Genomic DNA, 9,183 nt, shown 5'->3' with positions numbered 1-9,183 from the left:
AAATTCAGGAGCAACAAAGTTTAATGACCTGCACTCACCTCAATCTGGATGGCACTGCAGGCCTCACTTGCAGGGTAAATTAATTTTCTCCTCTCTTTCTCTTTCTCTCTCCCACTCAGCGCCCAAAGTTATTTAATATCCACTCATATTCAGATTCATTATTACCTGCTCACCCCCCGCAATCCTCCTCAGCCCTTTCAGACACAACTTTGAAAGACCACCGTATCTCCGAGGCCTAATTAGAATTGAAAGTCTGCTCGTTTAGAATTGTCAACTCTCACCTCAAGCCTGGAAAACTTCGCCATGAATTTCAAACATACCCCGTAACGCTAGATTCACGTTGTAAGATACTGTAAAGTTTATAACCTTGCCCTGACCTTAGGTAGATGAACGCTGATGCGCGTGAACGCCGTGTGTACTTGTTTGTGTGTGTGTGGTGAGTGAATTTTTAAAAATCTGGATTAGGGATGCCAGCTCTAAAGAACATTGTCTTCCCCTGTACTTCCCTTAAGCATGTGGCCGGTAAACATCACAATCCATCAGTCTTGGATGTTTTTTTTTTTTGGGGGGGGGGGGGGTGGGGGGGTGGCAGGGGAAAAAAAGACAGTTTGTTTTCACACTTAAGGAAGACATGAAATAGAGTGTCCTTAACTTAATCACCACCTTGTTTTACTACATTTGCATACATTTACATATTAATTGGACCACCGATTAAAAATGGTTTTGTAATTTTAATTAAGTGTCCACAAAGGTATATGATTAGCACTGTTTAAAATACAGCCTGACATAACTAGAAGCAAAAAAGGCTCTTTGCTGCAGATTTTTTTCTCTTCAAACCCCCCCCCCCCCTTCCCAACACCTCTCCCTCTTTCTCCTTTCAGAGAGGAGGGGATTACTTACAGGGAAAGCCTGTTTCATGATAGCCATTTTTTTTTTTTTAATCTGCTGTAGATTAGGCTGCCATAGAGACTGAGGAGGCCTGTGACGGGCTGGGGCCTCCAAAATCATTGAGGATTTTTAAAGATTCATACATTGTTCCACAGTGTCGTAGCGGCGGTAGTTGGTAAGGAGACCCCTCTAAGAGACTTGTGAATCAGGCTGTGTTCACGCCGCAACCGAAATGTAATCTCAGTGCATCGTTTTGGTGACATTTACGTGATTTACAATAATCATCCAAAGTGTCGTGAAAGGTGATGATGGTTCGGGGAGCCCACAGCCGGGAAGGGCCGACAAGAAGCCCAGAGGGGGCTAGTTTTGTAGGAAAATCGAGAGGATAGCTTTGTTTTGTCTGCCCAGAAATTTTAGCTTTGCCTCTGCGATGGGGTAGTGTTCGCATGCAACCTGCTGTCACTCAACGTACTCTATTAGAAGTCTGAAGCCTGCTAGTATTTACATTCAGCTGAGCAGTTTGCCTGAAATTGATAACACAGCACTAATCAAATCCCTAATATGCCATATGTATGCTAAATCACATGTAAATTCATCAAATTAATGATAAACATGATGAACTACGTACTATTGTTATGCATTACGTCTGACAAAGTGAAATCTTCATAAAATGTTTTTTTTTTTAATCACAATTTGTCTGTATTCATTGATGAGGACAGCAGAATTATTTATTATTTACAATGAAAACAATAAAACCACAGGATCCTGTCATTATGGTACTACGCCACGGAAAGTGAGAAAACAATAAGATTGAAGTATCGCCCAGTTGAAAGAGCTAACTGTGGCTATGGGTATACCTGAAGTGAATTACATTTGCTTTTCAGACCCCAAAAAAAGGGGGCGAGCGTTTGATACTGAAAACATAGCTTTTGGTTGTATTCCTTTAAAATAGTCATCGCTAAGGCCTCAGCATGGAGCCTGTTATCATACTCATGTTATAGGGGATGCGAGATAAAATTGCGATTGTGTCAAATAACAAGGAGAATTGGTAAAATAAAGAATTATTTAGTATCGAACTACATATGAAAAGCTCAGTTATAAGTACAATTGGTCATGTGATGTTAAAAAAATTGTTTGCTTCATCAAAACAGCATTAAATAAGGCTTTATTTAGCTTGTGATGATAATGGTTTATTTAACCTATAACAAATTTTGTCAATAGAATCTATGTTTGTTTTAGTCATTGTTTACTTTAGAGTCTGATATTTCAGAGCTTGACAGTAATTGTAACCCTTATATGACATGAATGCAGCATATCTATGTATGTTGACTTTGTGTATGCTTAAGTATTAGTAAGGAGGCTACCTACTGTTTTGCTGAAGTGTTACCCTGAGACACTGAGGCCAAACATGTACCGGGGACCTATGGATGATTTTTGATGATACTCTATGTCTGCATGTTGTGTTCTCCTCTATATACATACAAGTCTTCAGCTGGGAAAAATTTGAGAAGTTTTCCCCTCCCACACTCCTAATGAGCACCGCTTTTGCCAAGTCAAATGGCCTGACATGTAACAGAGAGAGACTTGCGCACCATTTTTCTGATGCAATTACAGCAGAGTCGTGGTATCATACTGGGGACTTTTCAGAAACGTAATATTACCTCATTTTGTCTTTGGTGTGGTCTGGAAGGTTTTTGAGAGACATTTGGAAGCATTTTACTCATAAAATACTTAACCATTTAAGTGATAGGATACTGTTTCCTGGGTTCTGTCCCTGCTGCCAACCACAAAAGATTGAAAACTGAGGGGGAAAAAAGTACAGTAGGTTGGTACATTTTCCACTGTCATTTATTATGCCCCTTCTCTGTGTCTTAAGGAAGAAAGAATATCTCCCCCCACAAGAAATCAACATGCTTTGAAACTTATAGAAAACTGGAGCCGCGTATTGCCAAATATCACGTTTCCCTTTTGCATGTTTTAGGATTGGTTTCTTTATTCCAACTCTGAGCCGATGTAGCTTTCAAAAGACAAAAGGAGGCCTCTTCTTCCCTGGGTGCAATCTGTCCATGATAATGCCTGGCATGGAGCGAGTCCTCTCATTACCAGCGCTCATACCCACCTCTGTGATGACGAGCCTTTCTGTCATCCAGTCCAATCCTCAAAGCTGTCTTCTGGGAGCCCTCGGAGTTATGGCATTAGTTTTGCTTTCTTCCCCAATCCTCCATCCTCCCTCCCCTCCTTTCGCTCTTAAATTGCCGCTTCTTGAGTTACTAAGCTGCCCTAATAGGTACAACCTGCGCCGACTCTCTGTCCTCAGATGGGACGTACCTCTCCCGATTGCTGTTTTGTGCGCAGAGGATAAAGAGCTATCCCACGATGCACCCTGTCACACGCGATGCCGGGCTTGTGCGGTGATTTCGCCTGGCTCCTGAACTCCGTCCTCGGTGCCAGAGATTTAAATGTGTTTCCTATTTCTTGTTTCGCTGTTGACATCAGAATGTTTCCAACCTCAGTGTTTTGTGTGTGTGTGTATCCACCCGAAAAACACCCAAAACACACACACACACACACACACACATACACATACATGGGACACTTGCACTCAAATATGTGCATGCAAAACACACACACACACACACACACACACACACACACACACACACACACACACACACACACACAGGCTTCTGCAAACACACTGACAGTCACAGTCAAATAAAGCCACATGCATGCAGAAACACTTGCAGGCGGGGCGATCATGATATTTTATTGAAACAGAAACGTTGCATGTTGCCACTAGACTGTGGACGGCCACCGCATCCCACAGATCTTCGAGCTGGTTTATTGGAGCCTAATTAGCATGCCAATATCCTCAGCGGGTGCCGGCATATTTGGCATAAGGGATAAGCAGCTATTGATTGCAAGGTGATATTGTGTTTGGAATACTATCTGGAGTGACTTGACTTTATTGTCATAAAACTAGAGTGCACACGCACTGCATACTTTTTTAAAATACGAAGGACACAGACTCAGTTGATATGGATATGTGAGGACAAAGAATCAAATGAAATAAGAACAGGGAGTAAGACGACATTGTTACCTCTTGCTACTCCGTGGGGACTGTGGATAATTCTGCCTCTCTCCCCCCAGTGGCTAATCTAGGGATTGAGAGCAAAATAACCTAGAAAAGGACACACCAGGTTTTCAGGGGCATTGTCAAGCACACTTTAGTTTGATAGAAGGTGGACTTCAGACGTGCAGACAAATCCATTGTAGATGTAGGAAGAGATTTCTTCTAGACTTTACACTAGAGACAGATGAGATAAAAACCTTTCTTGTCCTGTCAAACAACTCAAACTGTCTTATCGCCATAACTAATAGCCCACTGGTCCCCCACAGTCTAATGTCTCTCTGCAATACACCGTTTCAACAGGAATTACACCACATTAATGAAACCATTTCAGGTGAATTTAACATCCCTGGGGTGAGTTGTGACCCCAGGATCAGTGTTGTTCTCATGATTGAACAGTTACTTGCAGCCATCTAGGACTTTTTTAGTAAATAATACAAAAAAAAAAAAAAAATCAAATCAACCCTAAAAAAAAGACAGGGAAAGCAAATAATTTGGTATTACAAATGAATCATTCTGCATGTTTACATCTATAAAAGAGGAAGATCAGAGTGCAGCAGTACAGAGCCAAAACCGAAAAGTTTGAAATGCTGATACAGGATGCCACCTTCACTTTCCCACGGACCCGTCGGCGTGAGAGTGATGCCGAGTCTTCTGTACAAATCACAGATGTCTGCCGCACACTGTCAGGCCACATAGGTGGCACGGGTGATGAATACCGCTTCCCTCCGATGCCTAAGCATTATCATAAATAAAATAGAGCACAAACACCAGCCTTTGCGCACTAATGGAATTTGTCAACATGAAAGAAGTGTTATTGAGCTCCGCCGCTCCCTCTCTTCTCTTTGCTGATGCCTTGCCAAATACTTAAACCCTCTCTGGTGAGCATTTAGCGTTAACTCGCGGCAGCTCCTGGGAATTGCAAGGGTGTAATGAAATTACCTCGGCACAAACAAATAGGGTCAAATTCTCAAGGAGAGGAGCATTAGGGCCGCATTTTGCTAATTACGTGGCGTGTTCTTGCCACCGTTTTGCGGAAGCTGTACTGGATAGCTTGGATCTGCAGGACACCACCATGTCCAATCTTGAGTAAACATGCCACCAGGAAAAGACTCGAGGAAATTAAACTAAGCGAAATGGGATTACAGTAAACAACACCTAATATTTTGTCGATTTGCAGTTGATAATTAAGCCAATTTCATGCTAATTTGCCGATGTAGAGATGATACAGCAGCAGGATAAACACGAAACTGGAAGTCTGTATGTTGTTTTGCAACGGACAGAATGTCAACACTGTCACTCTCTTTGTACCTGTGTAGAGAAGAGAAAATACATGCATGAACATATGAGTCCCTATGCCGCGCCCCCCCCCAGGAGCAGTGCTACCCTTGATCATAATGCCATTTCTTTACCATAACAATGCTATCTGATCTGTTTTCTGCAATTCGTCTCACCTGTGTTATCGCTGCCAGCAGAGCAAGAGATGCCATTACCTACATGGCCGTGACAGAGCATTTTGTAATTATTGAGCATGCCTCTGTGGTAATTACTTCAGTTTACTGAATTATAAAAGCTGGAAGGAGGGGAGAGAAGAGCCACTGCCCTGAGCTGAGACACAAATATTCTTCCGGAGGCTGAGGAGCTGAGAGACTTTCCTTGGCAGTGGTATTATCACATACACTCATCTGCCAGAGACTGTTGACAGAAAATATGCCCTATCAGCAGAAATAACCACTCTTTTTTTTCCTATCTATCTCCCCACGCCCCCCTCCTTTCGTTGCCACCGTGCACCCTGACAGTCTGACGAAAGACAAAGCTCCCCAGTGAGGGATATCAATAAATCAGACAAACCAACAAGAGCGGAGACCACCTATTCTGCCTCCTACAACAGCCTCACTCTAGACACTGTCACAGGCGTTGTTGCATGTTTTTATGTTTCTCTGGCTTTTGTTGGCCACCTACTCTAGTGCTGGTGACAACAACTACCCAGTTGGTAATCTTTCTCTCACTGTTCCTCCCTTGTGCAATTGAAATGAGCAAATCAGGGCCGGATTACGCCTGCTAACATGCTCATAAATTTGGGATTTATTCAGAGGTAAATTGAGATTGAAGGAGGAAACGCTCATGCCCGGTAATCCCTCGGCATTGAAGGGGCCTGTAAGCTTGCTGTTGTCAGTGTGTGTGGTAAACACCGAAATGGAGGATAGAGGTGCTCATCTCAAGAACCAAAGAAATACCAAACAAGGCTAAAAAAAATTTTTGAAAATTGAAATAATCACCAGAAAAACTTAAATCACTTGTGATCACCATTGACAATGATGATGTGTACTTCAATTTCCTCATTTTCTACAGCTGACTTCCAGTTCCTCTGACAAATGCAAGAAATGCAGGATACCACAATTTTCACGCACTGTTTCACGGGGCGGTTTATATGGAACATGGTTATAGGAAAAGTCACAGAGGGGAAAAAAAAAGTATGTTGGCATCTTAACATTCCTTAACACTCATTTAGGAGGTTTTTTACAAAACACTACAACTGCACGTGCATTAGTGAGGGCAGTCACTGATGCTGAGCGATAAAACCCTGTATTCCAATTGAAACAGACCATTATTCCTCCTCCTTGATTCATGATAATAAGTCTGGAAGTCTTCAGCATAGCAAACAGGTAATCTCCCACTAATACGGATGTCAAAGGTCAGGGTTTCGAGCTGATAGAGGATTGGTGCCTTGCATAAGGACACTTCATCAGGTTGTGGAGGAGATTGAGCCCTTCTATCCCTCCTGTATTAGCTCCTCTTGAGCCCAGCTCAGAGGTGGAGTTCATCCTCCAGATTGTGGGTTATCCTTGTAGCCCTCGGCCCTTGTTGGTGCTCCAGCCTGTGGGATCAGAGTGGGTGAGCACTGATTCCTATTAGAAACATCCAAGGGATTCAAACTGGCAACCGTCCAACCAACTGGGCTTGCCTGGCCTCGAGCCCACTAGCTGCTTGTTCGCCGCTGCTAACAGGTATCGATGGAGCTGATGGGGCAAATCATCATCTGAGAGATTTTTTTGTTGTGGGGTTGCTTGGTTTCACTCCCATGGCTCATTCTGTTCTGGTGGCCTCTGATCCAGAGAATCCACTACCTGGAGGGATTTCCAGACAAAATAACCTCCACCTAACAAAATAAGCCCCCCCAACCCTCTCCTTCCAACAACAACAACACAGAGAAGAAAGGAACATGGACTAACTGGCAGTGAAGGCAATTTGTCGCTGGAGCTTGCTCCCCCTTCTCTCCTGCACCATCCAGATTTCCCATAAGGAATGTGCTTTGGTATAATTCATCACTGGGCCCATACGGCAAACTGCTTGTTCTGGCGGTGAAATATGAGTCAGTACGGGGAGGCATTTTCACACGGTAGCTGTGCTGAATGGGGTATTATTTTGGCAGGCTCCCACAAGATCCTCCAACACCTTTTCTCTGCTTTTGCAACATGCTGTTTATCAAATGTCTCTAGACACGAGAGGCGCACAATAAACATCAAGTGCCGAATTACAAGCTTTGGTTTCCGGCACATTACGGTGTTCCATAAAGAAAAGTACTGGGAGGAAAACACAGCACTCCATCATGTTATAATAACATGCCTGTTTATGAAGATGGAGGATGACGAGGGCATACCTGCCTGCGAGCGTGAAGCTGAATGATAGTATTCACACTCGGGGAACGGACGTGAGGTTGTGCAGCTTGAGCGTCATTATGCTAATTGCTAATTCCTTATGTTGAAAACTGCAGTTCAATTTAACAGTCCAACCTTCAAAAAGTGTGTTAACTTTTCAGGCATTTAGCAGATGTGCTGGCCCGTAAAAGTAGTAGAATAGGCTTCAATTCCTAGACAGTCCGCTTGTAAGGAAGTGATGAATAGGAGGTCAGAGGTCACAGGACCCTGACTATATATGTGACAAACATTTCATTGACTCTAGCGTGCGTATGATGGAGAACTAATGGAATAAGAAATGAGTAGAAAAGAGGTACGATAAACTGCTTATTTAAAAAGCTGTAACCCGTGACATTTTAATTTGAATGTGTGTCAGTTTTGCTGCTGTCAGTTACAGATGAGAACTGCTTGGTGGCTCCTTCCTGTAGCAAAATGTGTGTTTCTGGTTTGTTAAAGCAACATTCTGGTCGTTGTTGTTCTCTAATTTTTTCAGCTTTGACTACTGCTCGTGAAAACGTTTAACCTTTGACCATATATATTGTAATGATTTGGGAAATGGGGACCTGGGTAAGAATGATGTTGACCGCATCAAGGAGCACGGTTGTTCTACTGCTTTCCCATTCTTCTTTTTTTAGTGGTCTGCCTCTATACAACAAAGAGGCACTCAAGTTGTGGCTAATTGCTCTACAAAATGACCCAGTTTCAAGAATCAAGAAGCACTTGTAAATCTCCAAAATGCAGGTGTTGAGTAAAATGTTATCGTGATCAATAGGGATAATATGAAAAGATACTGGAATTTCCCATTGAATAAAAGAAAGACCTCATTAGCGGGGTAAAGTAGCGATGTAGCCACCATAAATAAATTGAGACAAAATTGAGATAAATACACCACAGCACCACCAAAGAGTATAGTCTTAGAAACAAAACCGCGCTGCCTGCTTTGGCTGTCTGGTATTTGCTGCTTTGTAAGGGCAGGTGTCTCTGCCACGCCTGCACTGTGGACGTCCTCACATGGAATTAAGAGCAGACATCTTCCTGTGATGACTCCAGCCTCTGTCTGAGAGGGCCACACAGCATCAGCAGCCTCTCCTCCTCTGAGCCATTTTTCTCTTAACGCTGCGAAGTTTAGGGGGCGGGGTGCGGTGGGGTGGGGGTCGAGGGGGGGCATTTAATGCACAGTAAACAACTAAAGCACTTCAAGCCTTTAAATCCCGACAGGAGGAGAGAGAGAGGGAGGGAAAGTCGGATAGAGAGAGATGTGATGAGGGAGGGGGGTGGCGGTGGAGCCAAGGGAGAGTCTCTTTCCCAGTGGGAGATGACAAATGCCATATGTCCTGAGCACAGCGCTTGTGTTAATCCTTGGCGGGTCCCGGCAGGCCCACATCCGACTCTGCGACCTCTGCACCCCCCCCAACCACTCCCTCTGCTTCCACCAGGCGGGTGGATCAGTCACAGAGGAGTTTGGGC

This window comes from Xiphias gladius, chromosome 13 (genome assembly GCF_016859285.1).
Source record: "Xiphias gladius isolate SHS-SW01 ecotype Sanya breed wild chromosome 13, ASM1685928v1, whole genome shotgun sequence".
Taxonomy (NCBI): domain Eukaryota; kingdom Metazoa; phylum Chordata; class Actinopteri; order Istiophoriformes; family Xiphiidae; genus Xiphias; species Xiphias gladius.
This window is presented reverse-complemented; position numbering follows the sequence as displayed.